Raw genomic sequence first — 23,172 nt, 5'->3', positions numbered from 1 at the left:
ATGGTCCCGGTACCACCACTGTTGTCACAAAGCATGTGTATAGACCTTTAGAAACAGACATGGAGTGGGGGTGGGACGTGTATCTGCATTTGAAAGAGTTAAAGCTTAGGTAGGCAGTCCAAGGCCCTTTAAGGAGGAGATGAACATTCTTGCTCATGCTTTACTTAAGCTTTGTACAACAATGTATCTTGCCCAAGAACTGGCCTTTCTTTAGGTCCAGAACTAATGATCACACAGCACAACATCTTACTCATGGAAATGCTTTTCTTAGGCTCTATGTTAATGATTATAATTGTAACAAATCTTGCTTGGGAACCTATTTCTCAAGACTTGGACCCCTGATTACACAGCAATAGTGTATCTCTCCCAGAGAAGGTGCCCAGAACCAGTTCTCCCTGGCTAATCTTGTACCAAACTTATCTCAGGATGTAAGCCTTGGGAAAGGGTCTGTTGGAACTCTTAGAACCTTGAGGTATTCTTTTTATCTATTCTCAGCAGCTAGTTGAGAAGTATATAAGGTCTTGCTTAAACTGGTGAGGTGGGTACTCTTTCTATCCCCTTCTGATGTCTATGTCAGAAATTTTCTCTGTCCTGTCACTTTAAATAAAATTTTGCACACAAAGTTCTGAGTGACTGAGACCTGTCTTTGGTACCGGAATTAAATCTTCTCCTCTGGAGACCACGAATCCAATGACACTGTTCACCATAAGCCACTGTTCACTGTTCACTTGGGGGTTTGTCCGGGATCTTCAGGAAAAGGTAAGGACGCTTAGAGCTCTAGTTCTTTTGTTCTCCTAGTAAAAACGCTTTCTACTTTTCTAACTCTAGAGTGTGTGACTGGAAGCCAGAGACGCACAAAACAACAAGTCCGAAGCGAGAGTAGAGCCTGGCTTTTGCGGTTCCACGGCGCCTCATAATGCCCCAAAAGGGGAGCTTTTCAGGGGTTTATACCGACCTGCCAGTGCCAAGAGGCACCCAACGTCCCTTCAAGGGGAGCAGCCACAAATGGGCGGAGCATGTGGACCGAATTTTCCTTTCTCAGTCACCTTTTCCCAGTCTCTTTGACCATTTCATAACTGTCTGGGGAACTGAAACTACTAACCTAACCTGTAGAATCATAGACTTTCAAGGAACTTGCAATCGATGCTGTTACTGTGTACTATTACTTAACCCCAAATTTGGATTGACAGTTATGAAGCACCTAGTCTTGCTAAAAGCCAAAATATACACGTGGGTTGTCTTTACATGCACTGCAGACAGGAGAACGTTTGGGAGCTGGATGGAATTCTGGCTCCAGGAATGTCTCTCAAGCTGGAGGTTCCTCTCTTAACTGCCTGCCTCAGGTAGCAATGACCTGAAAGTGAGTCCTTGTCATGGCCATGCCTCTGGTCTATATGGATGGAGGCCCTGCTGGCGACCATGAGATTTCTGAGGACACAGGTCGGGAATCCTAGGATCTGGTCAGATTGGAAAGGCAACGGGCTTCTTCCTTTGGTGATGCTGTCCCTTAGCAGACCACAGGAGGCTCCCCGGTGGCTTCTGTCTCAACTGTTTATATATTCTTTCTGTGGAATCTGTGGAAATGAACTGGAAAGATTGACCCCAATAGCTCGAGAACAAAAATCACTTTTTCCTCACTGGCCAGCCCTTTACCACCTCTTTTGCTAGCACATATCACCCCGGGTGGCATCAGAGGAGCAGAAAGCAGACAAAGGTTTTAATAGTGAAAAATTGGACATCAATCTGGGATGCCATTAGGTCTACCGCTGGTGCATCTCCACCCTGCCTCAGTGGTAGAACCCAGAGGGACGATAGTGAGACACCTGCATTGGTAACGGACAGGTTAACTCCAGCCAGGGAAGGAAGCTTAAGTGGAAGACCTGTCTCCACCCCCATCTAGACCAGGGAGGGACACCTCTGGTAGAAAAAAAAGCCATGGCACTGGGCGCTGCTTTTTTCTCTCTTACAAATGGGAGCAAACAATTCCAGAACCACCCCTTTGAATTGCATCTTGGAAAAACTGGGATAAGTTTGATCCCCAGAGCCTAAGAAGTCCCTTATATACAGGCTTTCTTTGCTTTAAGAGAAAACCTCACCTTCCCAGAGAGACAATCCCTGCTGGGACAACATTTTATCAGTCAGTCTATCCTTTTCATTAGAGCTAATTTGAACACTCTCTGGTTTAAATTTTAGCCGTGAAACTATGACTATAAAAAGGAGAGATGACATTTTTGACACTGAATGGCCATGATATTCTTTAGGCTCCTGAGAAAACTGGTTAAAATTAAATCTTTTTGAAATTGCAAAACAGGTTCTTTTTGCACATGCAATTAGGAAAAAGCTGGCTTATTAAAATACGTTTTCTGGAGCTCCAACCCTGCCTGAGAAACAAAAGCATGCCTTGGGATAAGCCTGAAGTTAACTCTTACCATGTCCTTGAGATACACAGTCCACTCTGTCTGGGACTCCAGCCATGAGCAAATTGGTAGAACTTCAAGCCAAAGAAAAAAAAAGGACAAAGAGACATTTTAAATTTCAAGCAGAAAGCTGCGAGGTATCTGTCCAGATTTATGTGTGTCTCCATCCTTGGACAACATTGCTGAAGGCTAATTGGTCAAGGAGCTCTATTTAATTGGCCTAAAGAGAAGTAAGAGCTTACAAATCCAACAATTCTAAATTCAAGAAAATTAAACTAAAATGAATTTCAGGCTTGTGTGAACTGGGAAATATTCACTATTGAATTGATCCCTAGTATTGACGTTTGTTTATTGATCTAATTAACATAGACATTATGAAGATACTTTTACTAAGGATATAGCTTTGGGTGACTTATATAAACCAATCTATGAAATGATATGATGTACAGTCATGGTTGCTGAAAGAAAGTAGGACGTGTGTTTTGAATAAAAAGGTATAAGGAATGGAATTATACAATGATGTAGATAGGACATCAGACATTTTTTAAAACTAAGATTTCTTATTATTCATAGCAAAAATTACATATAACATCAAATTTATTAGTAGGAAGACTAAACAATATGATTTAGACATGCATCCCAATATTTATGGGTTTAAATACCACAGATGAATTTTCACATTTAAGAATGTGAAAATGATGTTCACCAAATTATAGACTAAAAATCATGAGGAAAGAAATGCACTAGGTTATACATCAGTATATACCCTCGGCATGGGTTTTAAAGAAAATACTATGAACATTACCAGCTTGAAGCAAGCTCAACTTGTTGCCTAGAAGAGAGTTAGAGATGTAAATATAATGAATATTTTTATAGTCTTTCCCCTTGAAACAATAGTTTTCTTGAAAGAATTATCATATAACAAGGAGTCACATTTTAAGGTCACAAATCCATGTGTAAAAACCATAAGTTTACATTTCTGTATCTCATCTTGCTTTTGTGCTCCTGTGCCCATACAGCAGCAGGCGAGGGATGGAGTAGGGAGACAAATTTATAAACTGCCACATAAAAGTTATTCAGTCTCCTCCAAGTTAATATGTCCCTTTCAATTAAACATTTGTTCTAGTCCAAGTTAAAATCTCTCTCAGGGAAAAGTTCACCCATCTCTATGGCTCCCCTCATCTCCTCATCCTCTGGGGCAGGGGAAGGATGTCAGCCAAGAAGGCGCTTTTGGTCCATGTCATTCTATCCTCTGGGGGGCTGCCCAGGTGGCACAGTGGCAAAGAATCTGCCTGCCAATGCAGGAGATGCAGGGGTTCAATCCCTGGGTTGGGAAGATCCCCTGGGGGATGAAACTGTAACTCACTTCGATATTCTTGCCTGGAAAATCCCGTGGACAGAGGAGCTTGGCAGGCCACAGTCCAAGGGGCTGCAAAGAGTTAGAAACAACGGAAGCAACCGGGCACACACAGTTGTCCTTCAGGATGGATCTGGCCCTAGTCTGCAGCTCTTCTCTGGGGGTGAGGCCAGTCCTGCTTCGAGTCATCACACTGCACACAATGCTGAGGACACTGGCTTTTATCACAGACTCCCTCAGTAAGGTGCCTTCACTCTACGGTGACAAGTGGAAGCAGGACCAGCCCCCGTCAAACACAGCACTTCTCAACAGGTTGCTCAAAAGTGGGAACAAGCTTCAGTACTCCTGTACTGAGCATTTTTCCTTCTTGTCAGAAATGAGTAATGCTCTAAGACACATCTACTTCATTTTCCAATATGAATTCCCTTCAGGATACATTTAATTGGTACTTTTATGCCAAGCGCTATCACATATTTCATTTTGTTTCTCTGGTTAATATAATAAATGTGTGTAGGGCTCTTGGTTTAAAAGTTGTGCAATGCTGGGAACTGTTCTCTCCATCCTCTATGCAACTTCACAAGACCCCACACCAGAAAAGCTCTGAGATTGATCCTTTGCTGTTCATTCAAGTCCAAACTCTCATGAAAATTGAGGTTACAGAATTTGCTATCTATTATTTCATAGGTTACATGCAATTATTTGTTCTCCTTGGTTCATATGTTTTGGGGAATGTAAAGAGATTTGAATTATCGTAACTAGCTCTGTTGCTCTGTACGTTACCTGTTGGGGGGAATTTGTTGAAACTTCCTTTTTGCCTATTCCATGACCAAATTTGCTAAATGTTCCATATGTTCTTGAAAAGAACATGACTTGCCTTTTTATTCAGCACAGGAGCCAACTTATTAACTGTGTTAATAAAGTCATCTGAAGCTTACTAAATTTTCCTCTGCAGACAAGTGTTAAAATAACCCGTTAAGGGTATAGATTTGTTAAATATAATACATGTGAGTTTCCAAAATAAAATAACTTATTTGAAGAAACTTTTTAACTACGAGCTCTACACACATTTATTATATTTGTTAACTGGAGAAACAAAATAAAAATGTGATAGCACTTGGCATAAAAGTACCAATTAAATGTGTCCTGAAGGGAATTCATGTTGGGAAATGAAGTAGGTGTAACTTAGAGCATTACTCATTAGCCAAAAAGGCCACCTTTGAAAACCATGGCATAATAACAGTCAAAAATGTCATAACCTTGATATCTGTGCATTACTCAAAGATTTTATCTAGATGTCAATTCACCTAAAACGGCAACTGCTCCCAGGGCATACCATGGTTATGCCATTTCAGTTCTGTGTCTTCTGACAAAGTCTTATTTGAGTCCAATAAATCTCAAGAAATCTTTTGGTACAAGATATAAACTTTCAAGACTTAAGAATGTCAAAGCAACTTTTGCCAACTATTTGATAGAGTCCCAGGGAAATTGAACTTCAAGGGATTTTTTTGTTTTTGTTTTTCTAGGTTTTTGATTTCTTTGTTTTTGTTTTGATCATCAGGTTTTACTGATACAAACAGGGTAGCTGGCAATGAAAGACTATCAGCAGACAATTAGAGAGACATATATTTTAAAGGTCATTGTTTTCATTTGTTTTCTCTGTAATAAAGAGCATAGCATTAAGACACTAGGGTTTCAAGCAGGCCTTTCAGGGTCACTGCAACATGTAATTGGATGTCCTGATATTTGGTTGAGGGGTGAGGAGACCCTAGTGTTTTTCTTTAATATTCTACTCAATCAATTCATAGACTATCATAGGGCTTGGAACTTCAATATTTTGTCCCTTTGCTAATGGTTCTGTTACTATTCTGTGCAGATGGGAAATAAAACACTTCTTAAGTAATGGAAGACAAATTAGTTTTTCTCTAATGAATAAAGAGAATTTCAATATCTGATATACCATATAGAAGAAAGGACAGGCAGTTTTTTGTAATGTGCACAAATTCGCATTCTAGAGCCCTTTCTGACTAGTATCCTTGAACTAACAAAGAGAAATAGGGCATTCACTTACGTTTTTGAATTCACTCCCTTTTAGACAGCATATGACTCCAAGAAGATAGCAGTAGGATCAAGAGTCCAGCGTTCTTGTCTAGACAAGGCCATTGGAGGTCATAAGTCATGACTATGGGATTGCTCTAGTCATCCATCCGGGTGGAGTCCAGCTCTCAAATGGCCTGGAAGCCACTCTGACAGTTTTCTGACAGCCTCACTAGCAGAAATCAAAGTTTAAAGAGGAGGTAAATGGTTTTTATGTCAGGAAGTCCCTATGTAAATTCCAAAAACAAAACTGGGATGAGAGTATATTTACCATTGTGGTTCAATGGCCAGCCTTAATTTCAGGAAAAGGATGTTTTATTATTAGCCAAGCCTATTTTACCAGCAATGTTTTCACTGTTTTACAAACTTGGTGAGGGGGTAGAAGTGATACGTTAGAAGGAAAATGTTAGCTAGAATTGGCTTGTTTTTCTGAGGGTTTAAACTACATACCTCCTATGACAATAAAAGCCAGTATCAGATGTAAATCTTCTTCTCTATTATTTAAGTGATGTATTTTTCTTCTTTATCCATCAGAATGGGAAAGGATGGATGTTGCTCCGAAAGAGTTCCCTCTGGTGCTGTTATTTTAAGCTGTTTTTTACCTTCTTTAGATAGACTATGACCTGCCATAGCCCTTTAGGCTTCAAGTGTATACTTGGTGTTTCCTTGAGGCTTGGGGGTAGAGAGGGTAACAAGAAGGGGTAACAGAATGAGTAAGTCTCACAGTTACAATATTTGCTATTGCTTTTCCCTGAAATAAGTAAGTCTTGCTTTTGTTCAAATTTACTTTTCCCATATCTAGCTCAAGTTCAAACATTAGGTAATCAGACTATAAAACTTAGCAAAAAAAGAAAAAAAAAAGATATATATATATGGGGAAAGATACTCTTTGTAAAAGGGCATCAAATCTTTTTTTTATTTTAATTGGAGGCTAATTACCTTACAATATTGTGGTGGTTTTTGCCATACATTCATATGAATTAGCCATAGGTGTACATGTGTTCCCCATCCTGAACCCCCCTCCCACCTCCCTCCCCATCCCATCCCTCAGGGTCATCCCAGTGTACCAGCCCTGAACACCCTGTCTTAAGCATCGAACCTGGACTGGTGATCTATTTCACATATGATAATATACATGTTTCAATGCTATTCTCTCAAATCATCCCACCCTACACCTTCTCCCACAGAGTCCAAAAGTCTGTTCTTTACATCTGTGTCTCTTTTGCTGTCTTGCATATAGGGTCCAGCAATCCCACTGCTGGGCATACACACCAAGGAAACCAGAATTGAAAGAGACACGTGTACCCCAATGTCCATCGCAGAACTGTTTACAATAGCCAGAACATGGAAGCAACCTAGATGTCCATCAGTAGATGAATGGATAAGAAAGCTGTGGTACATATACACAATGGAATATTACTCAGCTATTAAAAAGAATGCATTTGAATCAGTTCTAATGAGGTGGATGAAACTGGAGCCTATTATACAGAGTGAAGTAAGTCAGAAAGAAAAACACCAATACAGTATATTAGTGCATATATATGGAATTTAGAAAGATGGGGACATCAAATCTTAAAGGTGAAATTGGAAATCTTATTCCAAATAGCACATTTGAATTTTTTTAATGGGATGCTTTTTTCTCACCTCTTGAGAATTATAGAAGGCCGTTTCTACCTTGCCATTTCTCCTTCTATTGCCTACATTTTTATTGTTAGGTGAACTTGTTTGTCATTAACTAAATCAGGCAAAGCTATGGTTTTTCCAGTAGTCATGTATGGATGTGAGAGTTGGACTATAAAGAAAGCTGAGCGCTGAAGAATTGATGCTTTTGAACTGTCATGTTGGAGAAGATTCTTGAGAGTCCTCTGGACAGCAAGGAGATCCAACCAGTCCATCCTAAAGGAAATCAGTCCTGAATATTCATTGGAAGGACTGATGCTGAAGCTGAAACTCCAATACTTTGGCCACCTGATTCGAAGAACTGACTCATTTGAAAAGACCCTGATGCTGGGAAAGATTGAAGGCAGGAGGAGAAGGGGGCGACAGAGGATGAAATGGTTGGATGGCATCACCGACTCAATGGACATGAGTTTGAGTAAGCTTCGGGAGTTGGTGATGGACAGGGAAGCCTGGCGTGCTGCAGTCCGTGAGGTCGCAAAGAATTGGACATGACTGAGCGACTGAACTGAACTGAACTGAACTGAAATCAGACAAGATGAGAATGCTTATTATTTAAGCATAGGCCTGTAAACATCACTGGGTTGGTGGGAAGAAGTACCAATATTTTGTGCTGATTCTAGATTTCTTTCCTCTAGAGTGTAAAATATGTTTTTTGCAGTCACAAAATATGACTAACTACAAGCAGGTTCTGGAGCACCATATTCAACAGATGTGCAGAAAGTAGCTTTATGGGGGAATGGTTTCTTCCCACCTAATTACCATTTCTGCTAATTTAAGGTTAACTCAATTTAGACAAGAAAAGAAACCAAAGTTTGGCTATGGGTTCAACTACTTTATCAGGGAATAAGTTATCTGCTGTTGAAAGACCAAAAATGGAGCCTGGTAACAGAGGGTTAATGAGACAGGTGAAATCCTGGAGTTCTAATTAGGACACGAATACTGAAATATAGATGATATAAATTCTCACCTACATTCTTTGAGAACAAAATCATAGATGAATCATTTTTGCGCCTGCTTTAATGCCTCCCCCCAGGTGATTTTATCCATTCCCATGACTTTAAATTCCAGTGTACATTCTGACAAGGAATGTATGGTGACAGTGGTTTTGTTGTTAAGTAATGTCCAACTCTTTTCGACCCTATGGACTGTACCCCACCAGGTTCCTCTGTCCATGGGATTTCCCAGGCAGGAATACTGGAGTGGGTTGCCATTTTCTTCTCCAGGGGATATTCACAACCCAAGGATAGAACCCGCATCTCTTGCATCGCCTGCTTGGCAGGCTGATTCTTTACTACTGAGCCACCTGGGAAGCCCCAAAGACTGTATATTGGCATTTAAATGCTTTACTTCCAAATTTGGATATGTAGGCTACCCACTCTGCTGAGCTCCATGCTAGTGTGTCTAAGTGGCTGATCAGCATATTTAATAGGACTCTCAAAACTAACATGTCCAAAACACAATCCTTGATTTCCCCCCTGAAAACCTGCTCCACACAGCAATTTCCATTCCTGTACATAAAGTGAAAAGTAAAGTCGTTCAGTCATTCTCTTTGTGACCCCATGGTAAGTAGCCTGTCAGGCTCCTCCATCCATGGGATTCTCCTGACAAGAATACTGGAGTAGGTTGCCATTTCTTTCTCCTCCTGTACATAAACCACCACCCAATGTACTGAAACCCCAGATATAGATGACAGCCTCATTCTCCCTTCTCTCTTGTATCATCATCCATTCATTCAGTTCATCAGCAAAGTCTATTGGCTGTATCTACAAATAGTACTCTGGCCCACCCACTGTTCCCCCCATCCGTTACCACCACCTGCACCCAGACATCATGACTTGCCTCTTCCACTGCAGCAGCATAACTGGTCTCCCACTTTCACTTTTGACCTGCCAAAAACTGTTTCAAACATTGACTTAACAAGTAAACTGAATAATATCATTGCACTGCGTTGTCATTACAGACAGGAAAAAAAGCCCCAACTCATCACCCTCATCTAAAAACTCTTACCTAATCACACCTGGACCAGTTCTCAGGAAGTGAGACCACCAGGTGGGACTGAGAGCACGAGTGGGTGGGGAAGTCAACTTAGCTTTTAAAACTGTTTACAGATCTTCAATGAGAGGGAATGTGTGGAGGGAAAGATGGTGTGTAGCTCAGTCCCGGATACTTTTCTAGGGATAGGAGATTTTTCATTTACAGCACAATCAACTTGAGAGGAAAGAAATTCTTAGATTAATTCTAACTTAATGCAAAAAATCTAAGCAGCTGAATTGTAATTCTTCTCTGGATCTGAGCATAGGGTCATGATGGAGATCCACCTGGAACTATCCTGCAACCCAAGAACATAAACCCCCACCTTCCTTCATTCCAGAATGTTACCTCTGACCTGTGACCACTTCATCCTAAAACTGCCCTCCTACAAAGAACTTGTGAGAAGATCTGCCTTAGCATTTCATTTCTCTTTAGTATCCCCATCACCACCATAAATCAGTTTGCATTTTGCTGAAAGTTTGCCAAGGCATCATCCAGGGAGCTCTTACTAATATTAGCTGTAAATCCTCCTGCTCTTAATCAAATTCTCAGATGCTTTATTGCCTGAATTATATACTGCACGTAGCCTAAAACATTCAAGTTTTTAACCAAACCCAGACCAATGGTGGAAAATTTTAGAATATGGCTGCGATGTGCATTCATTCGTAGCTGTTGCAGTGCTGCTTCTGAGAAGTTTCAATGGTGGTATGAGTTTCTCAAGGGTTGCAATACTCTCTCCTCTAAAGTAATCTGAAACATCACTGATGAGTCACTTGCAAGAGTATAAGTCACAGCAAACATCCTTCTTAAAACAAAGAGTATATTACTCCACCAGGGCTCCTGTAACAAAATTCCACAGACTGGATAACTTAAAAAACAGAAATTTCTTTTCTCACAGTTCTGAAAGCTAGAAGTCTGAGGCCAGGTGTTAGCCAGTTTGTTTTTTGGAAAGACATCTCTTTACGACTATTTGTTGGAAGGACTTTTGCTGAAGCTGAAGCTCCAATACTTTGGCTACCTGATGCAAAGATCTGACTCACTGGAAAAGACCCTGATGCTGGGAAAGGTTGAAGGCAAAAGGAGGAGGGGGCAGCAGAGGATGAGATGGTTAGCTTGTAGCACCAACTCAATGGACATGAATTTGAGCAGACTCCAGGTGATAGTGAAGGACAGGGATGTCTGGCATGCTGCAGTTCATGGGGTCACAAAGAGTTGGACACAACTTAGCAACTGAACAACAATAGTCTCTCTATGCTTTGCAGACAGTGTCTTCTCACTGTATTCTCAATGGCCATCCTCTGTGCACCTCCTGAAAGATCTAATCTCTGATTCTCTTCTTCTTATAAGGATCCTAGTCTTTGTGAGTTAGGGGCCCCACCTGTACTATCTCATTTAAACTTAATTGCTTACACTGGGTACATATATGTTGACACATGAATTAGAAGGGAGGGGCACAATTTAGTCCTTAAAAAAAGATATTAGCAGTATTAAGAGAGGTGTCTTAATAGAAATGTCTAGTTAATCCCAAATAACCCAACACAGCTGAACTATAAACTAAAAATGGTGTCACAAATGTGGGGGTCATGGAAACTGAGCTGAACTCAGTTCAGTTCAGTTACTCAGTTGTGTCCAACTCTTTGCAACCCCATGGACTGCAGCACACCAGGCTTCCCTGTCCATCACCAACTCCTGAAACTTGTTCAAACTCATGTCCATCAAGTCGGTGATGCCATCCAACCAGCTCATCCTGTCTTCCCCTTCTCCTCTTGCCTTCAATTTTTCCTAGCATCAGAGTCTTTCCAATGAGTCAGTTCTTCACATCAGTTGGCCAAAGTATTGGAGTTTCACCTTCAGCATCTGTCCTTCAGTGAATATTCAGGACTGAACTGTATGGACAGAATTGTAATCTAGTTGATGCCAGCCTAAACAAAACACATCAAAATTTCAGCTTTAAACAAAAGAATGTGTTCTATTTTTACTGCTAAATGAAGTTTGATTATAAAGTAGGTACAAAATTAAGTACATGAAGATGTAGAGTTTTACTTTTTCCTTTTCTTCAGAGATAAGAGGGTCATTTAACGCACTGTAAGAATAATTTACTAAATAGCACTCCAGTATCTTACTGATTAAAGAGTGACTCAGGCCATGCATTTACACTCACAGATCTTCTAGATGTCTCATAAGTCAACACATCACATAAACAACACTATTTTTGTCCTGAATTAGGTAGGTGGAACATTGACAAAGTTCAAATTGCTAGAATACATGCTTTATAACCTGTGCTTCATTTCAAGTATCTTGAGCAAGGGAAGCTAGCTGGCAACTGTTTTTCCTTTGTTGATTCTGTGGTTTAACCTAACTGTTCAACCATACTAGTAACTCTAACAATATCCAAAACTATCTCATCAAATTTATGAGAGCACTAGAGTTTTGAAAGCCTTATCTCTTTAATTGAAGTTAAATAGCTGTTTCTCATGTATATTATCATATGTGAAACAGAACACCATTCCAGGTTCGATGCATGAGACAAATGCTCAGGGCTGGGGCAATGGGATGACCCAGAGGGATGGGAGGGGGAGGGAGGTGGGAGGGGGGTTCAGGATGGGGAACACATGTAAACCCATGGCTGATTCATGTCAATGTATGGCAAAAACCACTACAGTATTGTAAAGTAATTAGCCCCCAACTAAAATAAATAAATTTATTAAATTGCTGTTTCTTTGACACTAAGAGTTGCCCACCTAAAATCTGTGACCTAATTTGCTTATTTAATGAGAACAGTATGTCACAGTAGATGGAATTTATCTGAAAATGAAAGCAGCAAATATAACTGAGCTCTCTTTCCTGGGAGGGTTTCTCTGAAACACACTTAGGACACCACTGATTGAAAAGGAGGTAGTTTAGTTTTCACTAGCATTTCCAGCATGTGTGTTCTCACATGTATAAATGATGAGACCAATATATAAAGTTAGTCATAATTGAAACTGTTTACTTGTTATTAAATTCCACTCTTACACCCAAGTAAATGTTATAGCTGAAAACTGGCATATCTAAAGATGGCTACTAAAATAACCCAGGCTTCAGATAAGAACTTGGAGATAAGGAAAGTATAGAGTATTTGCTTATTAAGATAGAATATTAAGACTTTCACAAAGCTATACTAAGACAAGTCATTTTTCAGTTGGAGGCTTATTGAGGCTCCCTGGAGTATTCTGTAAGTAGAATAAGGCCTCAAGTGTCTATGAAATCATGAACCTTTTCACACATTAATTTGCAGGAGGATAAATAAATTCCTGAATTTAAATCTAGGTTCTTTTGCTGTCTCTGGAATGCAGTGCCAGCTTTACTTCCTAGCAGATCATTTCACCAGCCACTGTCAACAAATACTGTGGCCTTTTATGTGCCAAACACTGCTCTGGCTGTTGCAGCTGACGGCCTGGTGGAGGAAACAGATGATAAATAAGTGAAAAGGAAGACTAAATTCCAGATGGTGATTTTATTCAATGAAAGAATCAAGGAGAATAATGAGTTCAAGAGTGATGGGGAATAAGGACCATACTATAAATAGGGTGGTCAGGAATGCCCTCTCTGGACATGACACTTAAGGGGTAAACTGAAGGGTAAGGAATCATTCAGGTGAAGACATAATGGAAGGGTATTTCTAAGCTGTTGGAAAGTCCTGAAGTGAATACAAATACGGTGTTCTTTTTTTTTTTTTAATTGGAGGATAATTGCTTTACAATGTTGTGTTGGTTTCTGCTGTACAACAACACGGATCAGTTATAACTATATATATCCCCTCCCTGGTAAGCCTCCCTCCCACCCCAATAACCCACCCCTTTATGTCATCACAGAGTACCAGACTGTGTTATATAACAACTTCCTACCAGCTATTTATTTTACACATGGTAGTGTATCTCTCAATTCATCCCACCCTCTCCTTCTGTCACTGTGTCCACAAGCTTTTCTCTACATCTGCATCTCCATTACTTCCCTGAAAATAGGTTTATCAGTACTGTTTTTCTAGATTCCTTATAGATGTATTAATATGAAACATTTGTTTTTCTCTGTCTGACTTATTTCACTCTGTATGACAGGATCTAGGTTCATCCACCTCCCTACAACTGATTCAGATTTGTTCCTTTTTATGGCTGAGTCATAATTCCATTGTATGTATATGTACCACAACTTCTTTATCCATTAATCTGTCAATGGACATCTACGTTGCTTCCTTGTTCTGGTTATTGTAAACAGTGCTGCTGTGAACATTGGGGTACATGTGACTTTTTGAATTGTGGTTTTCTCAGGCATACATGGTGTTCTTGGGGAACACCAAGGGGGCCCATGTGGCTCAGCGCACAAAGCAAGAGTGGTAGGAAAGGAGTTGAGGTCAGGGAGCTAATCTGCCAACAACTGACCCATTCCTAATGCCTATGGGTAGAAAGGATGCTACAGAAGAATATGTATAATTTCCTATCTAGGAACACAGAGAACCAAAACTTCAAGGGCAATGGAAGAACAGAATGATTTTCTCTGTGCTCCCCTAATATTATAATTATTTTTCTTTTCATAACAAGCTTTTTTTTCTTAAGCAAGGGCCAAAGGCCACATGGTAAATGGTAAATATTTTAGGCTTTGTGGACTATAAAGTCTCTGTTGCAACTATCCAACAATGCTTTTAAAGAATAAAGTTAGCCAGAAACGATACATAAATGAATGAAGGTGACTGTGCTCCAATAAACTATATTTACAAAAACAGGTAGTGGGCCAGATTTGGCCTGAAGGCTGCTTCTAGAGTCTCTAAAGAATTTCCCATCTGTGCAGCTCACATCTACATCAAAAATATGATCATTCTAACATAATGTCTCTTTAAGAATACTAGGATACTTTTATTGTCCAGTGCTAACTGGAAAAGAAATACTTTATGAAAGATTTGGGTTCCAAATATTTAATAGTTAAATTAATTTGCACATCCTCAACTGATAAATGCTATCAAGAAGGCCCCCCACACTGTGTTTTCATTATCTCACTTCGCCCATCATTCATACAGATTGCTTCTAGGTCACTTCATCCTTCGTTTCAAAATAACTCTTGATACTAGGCAATCGGCCATTAATGCAGCACATATATCTTCCTGAAGTCTAGATGAAGAACTTAATGAACTTACAGGACACAAAATAATCACCAGTAGAATACATTTTTCCTAAGTATGTTATTACCAGCAACTTAATGGTAGATATTGGGCTGGGTTACATATTGGGGGGTATTCTACTAGATTCCATGGTAGAATAAAAAAAGAACTGTAAAATTCATCATTATTATGTTATCATAACCCATTGCACTCCAAACCTGATTTAAAAGCAGCCAGGAATCAACACTTGGTAAGCAATTGTATGTCGCATACTGTCTCTCTTATCCTAACAATTTGCTATATTTTATAATTCCCATTACACAGATGCTAACATCAAAGCTGACTGAGATTACATTAAATGTTACACAGAAGCGGTATCAGGATTGAAATTCACATTTGTTAGACTTCACTCCATTACACCCCAATGTACTCAGAATATGAAGAAACTCTGCATGACAAACTTGGATGAATTTATTTCTGCTGAAATGAAGCTGACTCAGGTTTTGAAAGAAAACTATGAGACCAAAACGACTCATCATAAATCTACTCTGACTAAGGAACCCTATTCTGATAAGGATATAATCATTTAAAGCATTTTGGATTTTTTTTCTTTTGTATACAAGCAAAATGGTAAATAAGACACATACTGAAAAGCCAGTTTTACTCTTTCACAAGCTTAATTTTCCCCTGTTTAAATGCAATATAAATAAATTTAAAGTAATATAATTCCACCTGAACATACAATTTTTACCTAATACTTCTCTCTAAATTACTTATAGCTATTTCCAAATACATAATACACAATGAGAGGACAAATTTCATCAATATTCAATATATTCAAAAGAAAAAGTCACAGACGTGGTAAGTACAAGAGCTTAGAAAATGACTCAAACAATAACAGTATTAATGAAATAACTTAGCATTCTAAGATGACTAATTTAAGGGAAGACATTTATATAGAGGCAAAAGTTCTGATATATCTTGCTTTTTTAAAGTATGTTTTCTGCATCGATGTTAGAAACATAGCAAGTATGTTAGAAGCAAACATTTAGAAAATATGTTTACACTGTGCCAAATAATAATACTATTCTAGTGGTTTCATGACTTTGACAGAAAGTTAAATTCATTTAAAAAATGCTGTCTCCAAAATCTGCTGAGGGAACATTTCATGCAAAGATGGGCACAATAAAGAACAGAAACGGTATGGACATAACAGAAGCAGAAGATACTAAGAAAAGGTGTCAAGAATATACAGAACCATACAAAAAAGATCTTAATGACCCAGATAACCACAATGGTGTAGAGCCAGACATCCTGGAGTGTGAAGTCAAGTGGGCCTTAGGAAGCATCACTATGAACAAAGCTAGTAGAGGTGATGGAATTCCAGTTGAGCTATTTCGAATCCTAAGAGATGATGGTGTGAAAGTGCTGCACTCAATATGCCAGCACATTTGAAAAACAGCAGTGGCCACAGGACTGGAAAAGGTCTGTTTTCATTCCAATCCCAAAGAAAAGCAATGCCAAAGAATGTTCAAACTACCGCACAATTGCATTCATCTCACATGCTAGCCGGAGAAGGCAATGGCAACCCACTCCAGTACTCTTGCCTGGAGAATCCCATGGACAGAGGAGCCTGGTGGGCTGCCGTCTCTGGGGTCACACAGAGTCGGACACGACTGCAGTGACTTAGCAGCAGCAGCAGCACATGCTAGCAAAGTAATGCCCAAATTCTCCAAGCTAGGCTTCAACAGTACGTGAACCGAGAACTTCCAGATGTTCAAGCTGGGTTTAGAAAAGACAGAGAAACCAGAGATAAAATTGTCAATATCTGTTGGATCATAGGAAAAGCAAGAGAACTCCAGAAGAACATCTGCTTCTGCTTCATTGACTATGGTAAAGCCTTTGACTGTGTGGATCACAACAAACTGTGGGAAATTCTTCAAGAGATGGGAATATTACAACACCTTACCTGCCTCCTGAGAAATCTGTATGCAGGTCAAGAAGCAACAGTTAGAATGAGACATGGAACAATGGACTGGTTCCAAATTGGGAAAGAAGTATGTCAAGGCTGGATATATGTCACCCTGCTTATTTAACTTATATGCAGAGTACATCATTCAAAATGCCAGATGGATGAAGCACAAGCTGGAATTAAGATTGCAGAGAGAAATATCAATAACCCCAGATATGCAGATGACACCACCCTTATGGAAGAAAGTGAAGAGGAACTAAAGAGCCTCTTGATGAAAGTGAAAGAGGAGAATGAAAAAGCTGGTTTAAAACTCAACATTCAAAAACTAAGATCATGGAATTTGGTCCCATCACTTCACAACAAATAGATGGGGAAACAATGGAAACAATGACAGATTTTATTTTCTTGGGCTCCAAAATCACTGCAGATGGTGACTGCAACCATGAAATTAAAAGACACTTGTTGCTTGGAAGAAAAGCTATGGCTAATCTAGACAGCATATTAAAAAAGAGACATTACTTTGCCGACAAAGGTCCATCTAGTCAAAGCTATGGTTTTACCAGTAGTCATGTATGGATGTGAGAGATGGACCATAAAGAAAGCTGAGCACCAAAGAATTGATGCTTTTGAACTGTGGTGTTGGAGAAGACTCTTGAGAGTCCCTTGGACTGCTTGGAGATCAAACCAATCAATCATAAAGGAAATCAGTTCTGAATATTCGTTGGAAGGACTGATGCTGAAGCTGAACCTCCAATACTTTGGCCACCTGATTCGAAGAACTGACTCATTTGAAAAGACCCTGATGCTGGGAAAGATTGAAGGCAGGAGGAGAAGGGGATGACAGAGGATGAGCTGGTTGGATGGCATCACCAACGTGATGGACATGAGTTTGAGCAAGGTCCAGGAGTTGGTGAAGACAGGGAAGCCTGGTATGCTACAGTCCTTAGGGTCACAAAAGGAGTAGGACACAACTGAGCGACTGAACTGAATAGCACAGTTATAAAGATGATGGGGGGAAGGTGGAGAAAAAGAGAAAGAAAAAGAACTAAGAGTTAATCTTCAGTATAACAGGTACTATCCTGAATTTTGCCTCTGAAATGTGCTTTTTATGCCTAGTCTTTTTACCTTAGTAATTTTTTATTGATTCTGTGTTGAAGTTATATTATTTCCAATATGTTGATTAAGGGATATATTAAAAGTAATTTTGTCTGTTTTTCTTTACTTGTTGGTTACCAGAAATTTTCAAAATTCACTCACAACTGATCATAGACTTTTTTCCTATCTAGTCCACAGATAACCTCATAATTATTCTCAACCACCCCAACTTGCACCATTACCAGCTTGAAGTTGGCACTAAAACAAAGCTCATTTCCTATCACAGGAGATGGTACATGATCATCACTGACTCTAGAGAAGAAATGGAGAAGAAATCCCCAGGTAATTCGGTTTATTGGTTTGTACTCCCTCTGCCACCACATGTGAATCAATTCAGAGAGACACTGCAGTACATCCTATTTTTAGAGGAAGGGCAGGGCCCAGCACCAGTGCTGATTGAGTGGTTATGACATTTAGAAAGTAGAAAAACTCTTTTGAACTAAACATCATTTCTTTTGCATTTGAGAGGAAAATGAGGTGCACAGAGGTTAAGGAATTTGTCTTGAGTCCCAGAACCGGTGACTACTCAACTGAATACTCTAAGTGGTTCCAATTTGCAAGTAAGAAAGCTATTGTCCTGAATTTTATTGTTGTGTTTACATTTTCTCTTGATTTGTTTCATATTTACAATGTGTACTATAATAGCAGCTGTAAATAGTGATAATGTTTTCAAATGTTATGACTCCAATTTCTGTCTTTTTTTTTAATTGCACTGGCTGGTGTCTCTGAAGAGACTGGGCAGTGCTAGTTACGGAAATTTTTGCTTGTTTCAAGTGTCTATGGGAAAAACAATTCTCACTTCCCCAACAAGATTCATGTTAACTTTGGGGTTGAGCTAAATTTATTTTTATTAGGTTAAGAATATTTTATTTAGAGTTTTAAGCATGTACATTGACTTCCTTAACAGTTTTATTGGAATACAATTCATATACCATTCAATTCAAGGCTTTTAGTATATTCACAGAACTGTACACCATTACTACAATCTAGTTTTAGAATCTAATTTTAGAATCTAACATTCATCACCCCCAAAAAGAACCTCCGGACACATCTGTTATCACTCTCCATCCCAGGCTATTCCCCCATCCCAGGCAACCACTATAATCTACTTTCATTTCTGTAGATTTGCCTGTTCTGGATATTTCCTATAAACAGAATCATATAATACATGGTCTTTCGTAAACGACTTAGTTTTAATTTTTCCATTGCTTTTTCAAAACACTTTGAGACTGATTATAAGGTTCATCTTAGGTCTCTTACTATGATGAAGTACACTGATATAGTTTTTTTCATTAGAATCATCCTCACATTCTTGGAATGATCTCTTTGTATTGACTACTGGTTTCTCTTTGTTAGTAATATGTTTAAATTTTTTATGCCAATATTGAGTTGTATATTGTCTTTTGTGCTCGTCTTGTTGGACTTTTGTAACAATATTATGCCTAGTATTTCATAGGATGAATTTAGAAGCATTTCTTTGTCATTTGGCTCTGGAGCAATTTAAATAGCATTTGATTTTTTCCCCTGTGTAACGGTCTAGACAGAGTCCTTTTTAAAGCATCAGCTCTTTGACAAATTATTCCTCCTATGTTAATTATCTTTTTGAATTTTCTCCCTTTTCGGGAATCTTTTTTGGTAAATTTAATCTTCCTAGAAAACTATCCATTCCAAGATTTTTCAAATGTATTTCTACAGGGTTTAGAAAATTAGCCTTCTATGATTCATTTCATCTGCCACTGAGAGTATTTTCTCTCTCATTTCTTATTTAGTATATTTGTCCTTTCTCTCTTTTTTCTTGCCTGGTTGCTGCTGCTGCTGCCGCTGCTGCTAAGTCGCTTCAGTCGTGTCTGACTCTGTGCGACCCCATAGACGGCAGCCCACCAGGCTCCCCCGTCCCTGGGATTCTCCTGGCAAGAACACTGGAGTGGGTTGCCATTTCCTTCTCCAGTGCATGAAAGAGAAAAGTGAAAGTGAAATCGCTGAGTCGTGTCCGACTCTTAGCGACCCCATGGACTGTAGCCTACCAGGCTCCTCCGTCCATGGGATTTTCCAGGCGAGAGTACTGGAGTGGGGTGCCATTGCCTTCTCCCCTTGCCTACTTAACTGACATTTATTTCATATCATTTCTTGTTCAAAACCCAGCTTCTCAATATATATACAGCTTTGCCATTTTTTAATTGTTTATTGGTTTCTTCTTTACCTTATTAATTTTGTATTTCTATTTTCTGTTGTTTTCTAACTCCTTTAGTTACCTGTTTAATTCATTTATTATCGTGCTTTCTTATGCATTAATATAAGTACATAATGACTTATCCTCTGACCTTGCTTTCACTCATAAATCTCTGTGCTTTTATGTAGTGTTTTCATTAGCAATATACTGTTAATTTGAATTTATTTATTATTTAAGAGAAAATATCTAAATTTCTAGACACTGGGACTTCATTTATCTAATTGTACTGTTTTATTTTATTGGATCTATATTACACAATTTTGTCCATGCTATTTTATTTTATTATAATTATTGAAGCTTCCTGTGTGGTATATGATATGGTCATTTCTGTGACTATACCACTGATAGTTGAAAAGAAGACATGTTATCTTTTTTAAGGTACAAATTTTAATATATATCAAGTAAATCTAACAAGTATATCTTGTCCTTATATTTTTCACATCCTTAGTTATTTTTGCCTACTTTATTTTTTGTCCCCTTGATTTTGCTATGAACTGTAAAAAAGTGAGTTAAAGTCTTTTATGACTGTTGTGTTTCTATTTCTCCTTATTATTTCCCTAACATTTCCTTTATGAATGCTGAGTTTATATTATTCAGTGTCTATTATTCATAACTGGCTTACCATGTCACTCAGTGGTAAAGAATCCACCTGCCAATGCAAGAGGTGCAAGTTTAATCCCTGGGTTAGGAATATCCCCTGGGGAAGGAAATGGCAACCCACCCCAGTATTCTTGCCTGCAGAACTCCATGGACAGAGGAGCCTGGTGGGCTACAGTCCATGGGGTCACAAAAGAGTTGGACACGACTTAGTGACTAAACTACAACAACAATTCATAACTATTACCTATTTACTAGAAATTGTGTCCATTAGTAGTACTGGTACCTTTTTTAGTGTGTTTATTTTTTGCCTTAAGTTATATTTCAATAAACCCAATTCTTACTGTTAGCCCTTCTACCAAAATTTTCTCATCACTCAGAAAACTAAAGTTCATCCACTCATAATCTCTTCTACAAAAATTCATAAGAACAATATTTCCTGAGTATAGTTAGAAGCAGCAAAGGATGGACACAGGAGTATCAGTGAGTTCCAGTCTGTCTTGCTTTTCCAGTTCAAGTCTAGCTTTTCCTGACTACTGGCCATGCAGACTAATAGCAAGCCCAGGCCGAAAATACATAAGCAGAAGCAATGAGAGGCCAATAACTCTCCACTGACTTTGACACTAACCCTCTGCATGGCCCCACTTCAGGAGCTGAGTGTGGTTGCTTACACATCCACCACTACATACTTTCAGTATCAAAATATATAGATTCTGTCATTGAATTTGCTGATTATTTTTGTCTCTTCATTTCCATGACCACTACCTTGCCTTGTTATATTTCTTTTTTTTAAATTAGTTTATTTATCTATTTTCTAACTTTACAATATTACAACTTCCCTACCTCTGGCCTAACTTTTCTAAAACAAATTTTACAGAACCCTTTATTGAATATGAATCTGATAGGACCCAAACTTTTCCTCAAAACCCTTCAGTCAGATTCCATGGCCCACTGGAGAAAACAAATGCATCTTTGAATGACATAAGATTCCCACCGTGACTTGGTGTCTCCCCAGCCATGTATCCAATGTGTCCCCTCACATCACTAAAATCCACACTGCTCCTTTCACCTGGCCTTTTGCCTAAAATGTCATCTCTCTGCCTGGATGTCCTTCTACATTTTCTCCCTTTGCTTACAAATTTCCACTCTTCTTTAAAGCATCTTTTGAAATATTACCTTCTCTATAAACCCCAACTATGGTGCTGGCTAAGACTTTTGAGAGTCCCATGGAAAACAAGGATATCAAACCAGTCAATCCTAAAGGAAATCAACCCTGAATACTCATTGGAAGGACTGGTGCTGAAGCTGAAGCTCCAATACTTTGGCCACCTGATGCGAAGGCCAGACTCATTGGAGAAGACCCTGGGGCTGGGAAAGACTGAAGGCAGGAGGAGAAAGGGATGACAGTGGATCAGATGGTTGGATGGCATCACCGACTCGATGGACATGAATCACAGCAAACTCTGGGAGATAGTGAAGGACAGGGAAGTCTGGCGTGCTGCAGTCTGTGGGGCTGCAAAGAGTTGGACACAACTTAGGGACTGAATAACAGCAAATAAACTCCAGCACAGATCTGGAAGCTGCTTTTCCTGTGTCCCACTACAATTGCATCCCAAGTTCCCATTAAAACTGCATGAATGCATCTACATTAGACTGTGAGAGACAATGTATTTCATTGTTTGATTCAAGATTTAAAAGAAAATGAAGTATAAGCCTGCAACTTCCCTCCCTGAATTAGAGGCAGAAAATGAAGAACCCAGGAGATTTTACAAAGCAGTGGTCTTTGAAGTGAATTTCTGTACCAAAAAATAAAGATGAACTTTTTAAAAGTAAAATAAAATTCAAAAGGGGAGAAATTCACTAGCTGAGAGCTAAATGATAACTCTTTTTTTAACTGTATTGCTGTTTACTACCCTAACTTGTCAAAGTCCCTGATACTCTAGAGGTAGTAAACAGGTGTTGCTGTCCTCCCATCTTTTCAAAGAGCACCAATCCTGTCCTCACTTCATGCAGCTGGAGTCTGCATACCAAACCACATAGGTGGAGCACAGTGTCCACCCCACATGAGCCAATCTACCATTCTATGGAAATATGCTGTTTGCATGAAACTTTGTACAAAAAAATAGGACTGAGGTTCAGTGACTAAGAAAAAGCTTTGAAGTGCAAGGGATTAAGAATTAATCTTGGTAGCTGCTAGGGGTCATTTGTAAATAGATCTCTGCAACTTGGAAATCATTTTCTGAAATCAGCAGCTCTGTAGCAAATTTGGATTCACCTGGTCCTCGTAACACACTCCCACTGATATGCTTCCACTGACTTCAAGTCTTTCCCTACAACAAGCACATTCAGAGTTCCTAAGTGTTTCACTCCAACCCCAGGTGGGGATTTCCATGTAAAGCAAATATAATGTGATCATAGAAAGAAATCTATCACAGAAATTTGCCAGCTTGAGTGGTTAGAGCAGAAAGAGTTTTAGAAAACCAATACAAAAAAGAGAAAACCCAATAG

At 39.1% G+C, this 23,172-nt stretch overlaps 1 long non-coding RNA gene across 1 annotated transcript in view; it reads left to right on the top strand.

Annotated features, from left to right (window-relative positions):
- The first annotated feature begins 511 nt into the window (after positions 1-511).
- The window catches only part of LOC145534432 (uncharacterized), a 32,106-nt gene continuing 9,445 nt past the window's right edge, over positions 512-23,172 (top strand). Inside the window, exons 1-3 of the long non-coding RNA XR_014074584.1 lie at positions 512-759; positions 15,490-15,571; positions 17,969-18,119. This is a non-coding gene — a long non-coding RNA (uncharacterized LOC145534432). The remainder of the gene's footprint in view (positions 760-15,489; positions 15,572-17,968; positions 18,120-23,172) is intronic.

Source organism: Giraffa tippelskirchi, chromosome 14 (assembly GCF_054371585.1).
Source record: "Giraffa tippelskirchi isolate mGirTip1 chromosome 14, T2T-mGirTip1v1.2.pri, whole genome shotgun sequence".
Taxonomy (NCBI): Eukaryota; Metazoa; Chordata; class Mammalia; order Artiodactyla; family Giraffidae; genus Giraffa; species Giraffa tippelskirchi.
Note: the sequence above shows the minus strand (reverse complement) of the source record. Positions and strands in the feature narration are given on the sequence as shown.